The following is a 10,890-nucleotide window of genomic DNA, read 5'->3' on the forward strand; positions in this document are numbered from 1 at the left end:
GTAATTATGAGTAGGTTATTGTGTATTCAACCTTGCAAAATTGGCAGGCCTACCTATTACCTTTTCAAAGAAAAAAAGAAAGTATATAAAAATTGGACTCACACTTGGTAATTGTATTGGAATGTTGGTGTAGTTAGTCTCCCAAATTTTTAAACAAAATAGCCTTTTTTTCTTAACAATTATCCTCGACAGTAGCCTACATAATGCTCTGAAAAAAATCTTAAATAATACGATCTTTTTCCATTTCATTCTCAGATCAACCAACTGAAGCTCCGCCAACCACCGTGGCTGCACCAACCTGTTCGTTCAGAAATGACACACAGCAGTCACAGTCTCTACATCTTACCGATGGTAAAATTTGTGTATTTCATGCAGGGTTCGGCTCAATTCAAAAATATGGGGGGGGTGTAAGTGGTTGGATAAATTAACCAATTTAGACAGGTATTAAATTCGATTGCGCTTTGTCACAATTGCACGTTTTGGAGAATGCATTCATGGTAAACGCTGCTTATGTCTGCTGAATTGGAAATGTACTTTTAAGGGTGCTTTCAGATACAGTGCATTCGGGAAGTATTCAGACCACTTGACAACATGTATTAAATTTAAATATTCTCTCGGATTAACACAATGAAAACGCAAAACAGGTTTCCATTTTTTTTTTACAATGTATTTACATAAGTATTCAGACCCTTTGCTATGAGACTCAAAATTGAGCTCAGGTGCATCCTGTTTCCATTGATCATCCTTGATGTTTTTACAACTTGGAGTCCACCTGTGGTAAATTTAAATGATTGGACATGATTTGGAAAGGCACACACGTCTCTATATAAGGTCCCACAGTTGACAGTGCATATCAGAGCAAAAACCAAGCCATGAGGTCGATGGAATTGTCCGTAGAGCTCCAAAACAGGATTGTGTTGAGGCACAGATCTGGGGAAGGTTACCAAAACATTTATGCAGCCTTTAAGGTCCCCAAGAACACAGTGGCCTCCATTATTCTTAAATGGAATAAGTTTAGAAACACAAAGACTCTTCCTAGAGCTGGCCGCCCGGCCAAACTGAGCAATTGGGGGAGAAGGGCCTTGGTCAATGAGGTGACCAAGAACCTAATGGTCACTCTGACAGAGCTCCAGAGTTCTTCCTCAGTCAGACACATGACAGCCTGCTTGAAGTTTGCCAAAAGGCACCTAAAGGACTCAGAACATGAGATACAAGATTCTCTGGTCTGATGAAACCAAGATTGAACTCTTTGGCCTGAATGCCAAGTGTCACGTCTGGAGGAAACCTGGCACCATCCCTACGGAGAAGCATGGGGGTGGCAGCATCATGCTGTGGGGATGTTTTTCAGCGGCAGGGACTGGGAGACTAGTCAGGATCGAGGGAAAGATGAACGGAACAAAGTACAGAGAGATCCTTGATGGTTTACCTTCCAACAGGACAATGACCCTAAGCACACAGCCAAGTCAACGCCGGAGTGGCTTTGGGACAAGTCTCTGAATGTCCTTGAGTTGCCCAGCCAGATCGAACATCTCTGGAGAGACAAGAAAATAGCTGAGCAGCAACGCTCCCCATCCAACCTGACAGAGCTTAAGAGGATCTGCAGATAAGAATGGGAGAAACTCCCCAAATACAGGTGTGCAAAGCTTGTAGCGTCAAGAAGACTCAAGGATGTAATCGCTGCCAAAGGTGCTTCAACAAAGTACTGAGTAAAGGGTCTGATACTTATGCAAATGTAATATTTCAGTAAAAATTTTAATAGCAACCTGTTTTTGCTTTGTCATTATGGGGTATTGTGTGTAGATGGAAGAAAAAAAGGCTGTAATGTAACAAAATATGGAAAGTCAAGGGGTCTGAATACTTTCTGAATGCGCTGTATCCTCTTATGATCCGGATCCTGAAGTGTTTAGTAGCCTACCCTCATCCGCGCTATAAAGCCAAGCCCCCCCCAAAATGCCATATTACAACTTATGTGTTGTGATAATTGCGTTGTTAGCCCTGTAACCTGTTCATTCATATGCCTTGCAACCGTGATAGAAAGGCCAAGATAATAATAGGATAGTGGTTGAATAAATTCAACCACACCTTTGTTTTATTACAAAACCGTATAGTAACCTCAAAGCAGTTCACAAAGCATATTGCATGTACAGTAGCAGACAGTTACATGACCTACAGCATGGTCAAGCAAATTAATGTTTCTGAAATTTGCTGACCGCTAAACAACTATTGATTTACAGCAGAACCACAGTTACCGCAAGTCGCAAAGAAAACAGGAGCTACCTCCTCTATTCCAGCACCATTTCAACTTCAACTTCAACATTTTCAACATCATCTGCTTAGTCTGATACAGTGACGACTAAAAGATACAAAAAACAATTTAGTCCAATTAACGTAAGCTAGATATGTGGCTGTCATGGTTCTGATTTCTGTGTGCATGTATCCGTGTGTGTGCTCATGCTCGTTTGCGCAAGAAGAAAAACATGTTGGCTCACCCTACTTGTACAGAAAAGCCAATGCCATTCTCCACTTTCATGTTGAGGAACGGTCTATCACGCTGTCATATACTACATGCTTTTTTTTTTGCTTACTCGCTAGCCTAACTTCAACGTTAGCTAGGTAACATTAGTCCAAATCCCTATCTCCATCCATGGCTAATTTAGGAAATAGCCCATTTTAGCTAGCTGGCTAGCTAGCCACCGGAGGACAACAACTAAAAAATATGCAACAATTCAAGTTTTTCTGTCAATGGCATTTGCGCTCAATGGGATTTGAGTGACGCAAATCCAAGCTGGCTTCTCTTAACTTTTTGGGGGGTATACCAGGACCATTCGCTGAGCTCGATCAGTTTAGCTCAACGCTGATTGGCACATTCTTTGTACTTATTTTTTTGTCAAGGGAGTCCAGATGCTCGCTGGCTTCCCTTGACTTTTAATGCTATGGGCGGCAACAATGTCATACTCGTTTGGACCAGACCGCATCAGATGGCCCACACTTAGAGACAGAGGGGTGCTGTTTTGCTCACTCTGATGCTTTCACCTGTGAGATACATTGTCAATTGCGAATTGAAAATTATGAAACAGAGACGAAAGGTATATAATTTTTTTATTGATCATTTTTGGGGGGAAGCTTGGCTTCCCTTGGCATCTATGAATACATGCCAATGCTGAAACGACTCCTGGACCTGCATGAGTAGTGGCTCCAGGACCAGAGTACCAGGTATTGTGATATAGCAGCGCGAGTCGCATGGAACATTTTTGCCTGTTGTACTCACTGTTGTACTCGTAAAATGTTCATATTGCTAAAACGCCCTAAATGGAGTGGTGCCAACAAAATGCGATTGGATAGCTAATCTGATCATGGTGAATAGGCAAAGTGTCTTATGAAGGCATAATTCCTGCATTTGCCGAGATGCCATCCACGGTAAATGTTGCATATGTCGGCTTAAAAGGAGAATGTCTTTAAAAACCGCAATGCCTGTAACCAGCAATCAGATTGAATCCCGGCCTTATTCTTTTCTCTTCTCCAGATTCCTTCCAGTCAACGTTTAGTCTGAACCTGGCCTCTATCCTTTACACAGTGATGATAGTGAAGAGCATGGTGTACTGCTGTGGGCTCTCTATCCTGCTGCACCACAGGAGCTTGGGAAGAGGACCCAGCACCTGTAGACACATTTATTGAAAGGATACCCCCCCCCCATTTATGGATAGAGTTGTAGTGGGCTGGGAGTAACATGGATTTTACATGCCATTGAGGTCTAACATTTCATTTGTATTGCTTTTATTTTTCCTGCTTTATTTTTTAGATGCTACAATATTGTGAGCCATAGATTTCCATGTCTTCTAATAGCTTCAACTGCCAAATATGACAATTGCAGCACATTTAATTGTGTATATGGAGTATTGTTTCCCTCCTTATGTGGGAGCTACCCACTGCAGACACATGAATAAAGATTAAGTTAAGGTTTTCTGAAAAATAAGCAGAGCAAATCTTGAATGTAAATACATTATGATTTTAATTTAGACTTGTTTTGTTAGTTGCCCTGCAATATGTCATAGAGGTAGGCCTAAATTATACTCACAACCTGTATTTAATTTATACAAAATATGTCATTATTAAATATGTAGGCCCATGAGTTCTAAATCATTATCCAATATAATATTTAGTAACTTGTCTTGAAGTGTAATTTTTCTCAAGAAATTACTTTGTTTCACATCTCAATAAATGAATAAGAGAATCAATTTTTGCTTTAAATTCTAAATGCTGAGTGCTTATTGAGCATAAAAATTGGGCTATGCGCAAAATAATTTATTGGTGCTTTTGTACATTAATACAATGTTTTTTTATACAGCTTTTATGAAGAGTAACACAGCCTGCTCAAATGAACCAAGTTGCTCAAAATAATAATATCCTTTCAGATGAGGATGGATTTAATAAACGCAGCCTTTGTGAACGAAAAGTTACAACAATGGTTCTGCAAATGATTGTAAATAACTTTTTTACAGTTCCTTGCTAACCCCCCCCCCAAAAAAAACATTGCATTTCTTTACTATAAGATCATCTATTCATATTTGTGAATGTTATTTGATTAAATCTCATCAGCAGCAGAACAATAAAATTGTAAGATCCCCCATTCTCTGTTTTCAACTTGTTTGCTTCAATGTGCATGTTCCAACACAGATGTTGAGCCTAGACTCAATAGTGGTGGGAAAATGTGGTTAATTTATATTTGGTTTTCTAAAGAAATGTGAAACGGTACTTACTGGAAACAAGATATAGCTAGCTGCATAACCACAGCTCGAGCGTGTGATGAGTTGGTTATCCAAAGCTGCTGGATGATTAGTTTTTATCTTGAACCGTTTTCTGCTCTATTTGTGGGTTCGGCTCCTGCCATCAAATTGAAGAATATGACAGCGATGGCAGACAAAACGAGTCCATAATGGTAGCTTATGGTTCTTTCATTTGTAGAATTATAGCCCTATGACAAAACAAGCTCTTACTTCTGTTTGTGTACTTTTTACCTTGAAACAATCAAATTAAATGAAATCAGAGTTGAGTGTTTAATTTGTTTTTAACACATCTTTTGAAAGGAAATTAACATTGTTATCCAAAGAAGTAGTAAATACAGTAGGTTTACGTTTCCACGTTATGTTATTACCATTTATTCTGTTTTAATGTAACGTGCTACCAAAATGTAATATTAATTGCTTTCTTTTATCTTCACTTCCTAAAGAAGAACATGTGCAAATGTTACATTTCATTAAAATCTAAAGAAATGCAAAACAGAACTTATATAGGCCTATAATATCAATAACAGATTAATCATAGAATTGTAACTTTCATAAATACACGTTATTGAATTGACAACCAATGTAACTCATGATCAAATGTGGTAGGTAACTGTTAGGCTACTTCATAATAGGCTACTTTATAAACAAACACATGCTTGTCACTGTGAAAATGAACTTGGTGTCTTAAAAGGTGAACCTAATTAATTTACTGTATTGAATAAGAGAATACTATGTTTAGTGGGTCTTAAATATAGAACACTAAGGCCAGGATTAAATCTGATCAGTCTTTTAAGGTGCACGCTATGTGCACCTTAAAAGGCAACCACAAAAAGGTCGATGTCCGCACCCCCGCGGAAATATAATTACCATTAAAAAAAAATCACCCATAACCAGTCAGTTTGAGATATCTGGGTTGCATTGAATGCGTCTCAATCCACCGCATCTGTCATTTTCGACATTCCGTATCTGCGGTGAAAGGTGACAGAGCTAGAGCGGTGTTTGTCAAATCATGAGACATCCGGATAATCAGTCTTCTCACAAAATCGTCTGTAGCGTCCGAACGGTTTGGCCTACACCCTATTATGAGCCCTCTATGGAAAGATGACACTCTCACGAACACGGTGGTGTCCGAACAGTTTCGGCTACATACCCCTCAGTGGAAAGGTGAGACTCTCACAGGCCCCATAAAACTCGATTGAAGGTCCCTGTTTAAAAAATGAATGGAAGTACAGTATATATGGTCACTGTTTAGTGCCAAAAATAAGTGGCTAAAATGTTTCCTGAACTTTATTACATCTCTCAGATAGACATTTCAGATCAAACTTCTTTAGATTTTTTGGGGGGGGAGAATGTTGTTCCATGTATTGAATCTGTAATTCAATAGTTTTCAATTGGCTAATAGCAGTAAGTCCAAAATATTTTCTCATGAAATATTTTTTTTTATGTATTTTGTTGATACTTCAAGGGGTCATTAAATAAAAAAGCTAAAAGCTAAATGATCCTTGGTATAACCTCAACCTGGAACCCTAAGCTGTATGGAATTGTTTTATCTCATGGGGGCAGCTTACATTTAAGCAATAAGGGGGTGTGGTATATGGCCAATGTACCATGGCCAAGGGCTGCTTACGCACGATGCATCGCGGAGTGCCTTGGCCATATACCACAAACCCCCGAGGTGCCTTATTGCTATTATAAACTGGTTACCAACATTATTAGAGCAGTAAAAATAAATGTTTTGTCAGACCCGTGGTATACGGGATGATATAGCACAGCTGTCAGACAGTCAGCGTTCAGGGCTCGAACAACCCAGTGTATAAGTAGCATTTTATCACGTGTAACTATGACAATGATTTTAATTGGCTGATGCACATTTTGATACATTTAAACTCTTTCAAATGTTTGGAAGTATAGAAGTTTTATTACCATTGACACTTTAATACTCTTGTCATGGTGGATAGAAATGAGGGTGGGAGTCATTCTATTTAATTCAAACAGCTTCTGTAAACCACTACAGGTGGCTGTTAGATGCCAGTGTGAACTCCAAAATCAGTTCATAGAAAAAGTATTCTGTCCTGTCCAACATGGAAGACATGTTGAATTTGTACATGGATGCATTTTGTAAAGCTGAATGCAAAGTTTATCAAGAAGCTTCCACGCTAATGCCCTTCTTCCAAAATGTCAGTGCATGCATTTGGACTGTATATACAGTCTTGGCCAAAAGTTTTGAGATTGACACAAATATTAATTTCCACAAAGTTTGCTGCTTCAGTGTCTTTAGATATTTTTGTCAGATGTTACTATGGAATACTGAAGTATAATAACAAGCATTTCCTAAGTGTCAAAGGCTTTTGTTGACAATTACAAGAAGTTGATGCAAAGAGTCAATATTTGCAGTGTTGACCCTTCTTTTTCAAGACCTCTGCAATCCGCCCTGGCATGCTGTCAATTAACTTCTGGGCTACATCCTGACTGATGGCAGCCCATGCTTGGAGTTTGTCAGATTTTCTGGGGTTTTCTTTGTCCACCCACCTCTTGAGGATTGACCACAAGTTCTCAATGGGATTAAAGTCTGGGGAGTTTCCTGGCCATGGACCCAAAATATCGATGTTTTGCTCCCCGAGCCACTTAGTTATCACTTTTGCCATATGGCAAGGTGCTCCATCATGCTGGAAAAGGCATTATTCGTCACCAAACTGTTCCAGCATGGTTGGGAGAAGTTGCTCTCGGAGGATGTGTTGGTACCATTCTTTATTCATGACTGTGTTCTTAGGCAAAATTGTGATTGAGCCCACTCCCTTGGCTGAGATTCCAAGCACCACCCTCTGGAAAAGAGGGACTTTGCAATTAATTGCAATTTATCTGATCACTCTTCATAACATTCTGGAGTATATGCAAACTGCCATCATACAAACTGAGGCAGCAGACTTTGTGAAAATGAATGTGTCATTCTCAAAACTTTTGGCCACGACTGTAGATTATGGATTGAGCTTGTTACATTATAATAATATGCATATGTAGGCACAGCTGTGTTGGTTATGCAGCCTATTCTATTTTTCCCTCTTGATAGTATTCCAAAGGAGATTACTCTGAACTTATTTTTTATTTATATTAGGCAATCTATTGATATTCAAGTGCCATCATTAAGGACTCAATTGTCACACACTGCCATCCTGACTTCTCAGTCTTCAACTCTGAACTGATTTTGGAGCCATGGTTTACCAATATAAACACATCAGGATCTAGTTTTATCTGAAAGATTATGGTTTCAAAAAATGTTAACTGTATGCACAAAGTCAAGGTAAAATGTAACATTATCTTCATCTTTAAATACAACTGTTTAGAAGCTTGAGTGACGAGGCGAAGAGAAATGAAGCAGGTGTGTAGACGGTGAGTAGGCTGAGGAATGTGGATCTCTGTGGAGGAATACAGAACATGCAGTGGTTGTAAGGCAAAGTCTTCCTTCACAGTTAGATGGGTTAGCTGCTGTGAGAACTTGGGTAACTTTGGGTTCTATCGCTCAAAGTTGTGATATTCAAACGTTGCAATTTCCAGGATGACCACTAAAAATGGTTCTTCTAAAGAACTAAAAGAAAGCATGTTGTAAGCAAGCAAAACACAAATTATATTATTACCTTGTATTCTAAAATAAGTGATCAGTGAACCACATAATTAATCAAACCCGAAATAGTGTCCTAAAAATACAGTAATGTGGAAGTATTTTCATGTCAACATTATCAAAAGGACATTTTAACAATAGAGCCATACAACTTTTATATGTTCTTATATGAAGATATTAATTATACCTATTATATACACCATATCAACGTGAAATAATATTGTGATATATTTTGTTCATATCGCCCAGCCCAACTCAACCCAAGTGTCAGGACAGCCTTCGCTTTGGCTATTCAGCCTTCGCCCTCCTATCCAGCACATGTGTTTGGTGTATATAAATATATTTTGAGCACAACAGCATTTGGGGTTTGTCCCGCTTTGATCTATGGTGCTTAAATAAATTCAGTAGTTCTTAACCTGCTACTGCCTCCTCTACTCTACATCAGTGACAGAATGACCGACCCAAGAAAACAGGAAGCAGCAGGACATTCCGCTGTAGGAGCGAAGCTCCGCCACCACGACTCGTGTCTGGAACGCCTCGGGACTGCCATGGACGAAGTGTATGCCAACAGCAGGCTACACCACCATCTTCCCAGCTCACCGCGGTCGTTTCAGCCACCCCACCACCATCTACATCACCCGGGCCAATCAGCAACGTCCACCTGTTCCTCCCGGAGCGGATTGAAGGCATCCCAACTCGTTGTATGGGGTTTTGTCCTGCAGTGTGACCTCCACCTGGCCCGTCATGCCGGGACGGCATCTGAGAGGGACAAGGTGGCCTTTGTTATCTCGGTGCTGACAGGCCTGGCTCTGGAGTGGGGGCACGCCGTCTGGGAGAGGGACGGACCAGAAGTGAAGTCCTATGACAGCTTCACCCAACTCTTTCGTGCCGTCTTCGACCAACATACAGAGGGCCAAGAGGGATGTGAGCATCTCCTCCGTCTACACCAGCGGTCCAGGACAGAGTTGGAGTACGCTCTGGATTTCCGAACGGTGGTGTGTCCACTGGTTGGAACGACCAGGCCTTGTTGTCCCCAGCGGGCTACAGGCGGATGTCCAGACCGAGCTGACCTGTCGCAATGAGGACCTCACGCTGGACCATCTCACTGCCATGGCCATCCACTTGAATAATCTCCTGCGTGCCTGTCGTCGCCCATCCCGGGGGTTCAGGTCTCTCCGAGGAACCTCCAGCGAGACTGAGCCCATGGAGGTGGCACGACACACCGTCCCCCTGAGGAACGTCAACGCCGCCATCAACAGGGTCTCTGCTCCTACTGCGGGGAGTCGGACCACCCCTGGAACACCTATCCCAGAAGGAGAACAAGGCGAGTAAGCGACAGGCCGAGGAGCGCTCCTGCACCTTCCCAGGTAGGCATGGATGTGCCTTACTCCTCTCTGTCCACCCAGCCTGTCCTCCTCCCTGTCACCTTCCCTAACTATCCTGGCCCCCCACTGAGTCCTGCCCTAGTGGACTCATGTTCTGCAGGCATTTTCCTAGACCGATCAGTTACCTTATCATTACACATTCCTAAAGCACCTTTACAATCCCCTATCCCAGTCCTTGCCCTAGACAACCGTCCCCTAGGAACAGGACTGGTTTGCCAGACCACGATTCCCAATTCCCTCAGTTACTCACAACCACCATGAACGCATTACTTTCCTCATCTTAGACTTTCCTGCACACCCCATAGTTTTAGGTTTCCGCTGGCTACAGTTGTATAAATCTTTTTAGGGATAGGGGGCAGTGTTCGGAATTTTGGATGACTGAGGTGCCCAAAGTAAACTGCCTGTTACTCAGGCCCAGAAGCTAGGATATGCATATAATTGGTAGTATTAGATAGAAAACGGTTAAAATAATGTCTGTGAGTATAACAGAACTGATTTGTTAGGCAAAACCCCGAGGACAATCCATCCAGGAAAATAATTTTTTGAGGTCATTGGATTTTCCAATGCTTTTCTATGAGAAAGCATAATTATTAGGACCCAGATTGCAGATCCTATGGCTTCCAATAGATGTCGTTAGAAATTGTTCGATGTTTTTTTTATGAAGAAGTATTCATATTCTTTCTAAGTGTCACTCAGGTGGACTCTAGTCTTTTGGTGCGCGTGAATGAGAGCATGTTCCATGTTGTTATTCTCCAGTATTGGAAACAGTTTATTCCGTCTTAAATTTTATTGATTATTTACAGATTAGAGTACCTGAGGTTGGATTGGAAACGTTGTTTGAAATGTTTGGACCAAGTTTACAGGTAATTTTTTACATTCCTTTGTAGGCGAGTTGGAACAGGTGTATTTCTGAATCAAACGCGCCAAATAAACAAACATTTTTGGGATATAAAGAAGGACTTTAATGAACAAAACGACCATTCATTGTGTAACTGGGACCTTTGGGGTTGCGAAAAGATGAAGAGCTTCAAAGGTAAGGCATTTATTTTATCGCTATTTCTGACTTTGGCGATGCATCTGCTTGGTTGGAAAATGTTTTTGTATG

Source organism: Salmo salar, chromosome ssa20, assembly GCF_905237065.1.
Source record: "Salmo salar chromosome ssa20, Ssal_v3.1, whole genome shotgun sequence".
Lineage (NCBI taxonomy): Eukaryota > Metazoa > Chordata > Actinopteri > Salmoniformes > Salmonidae > Salmo > Salmo salar.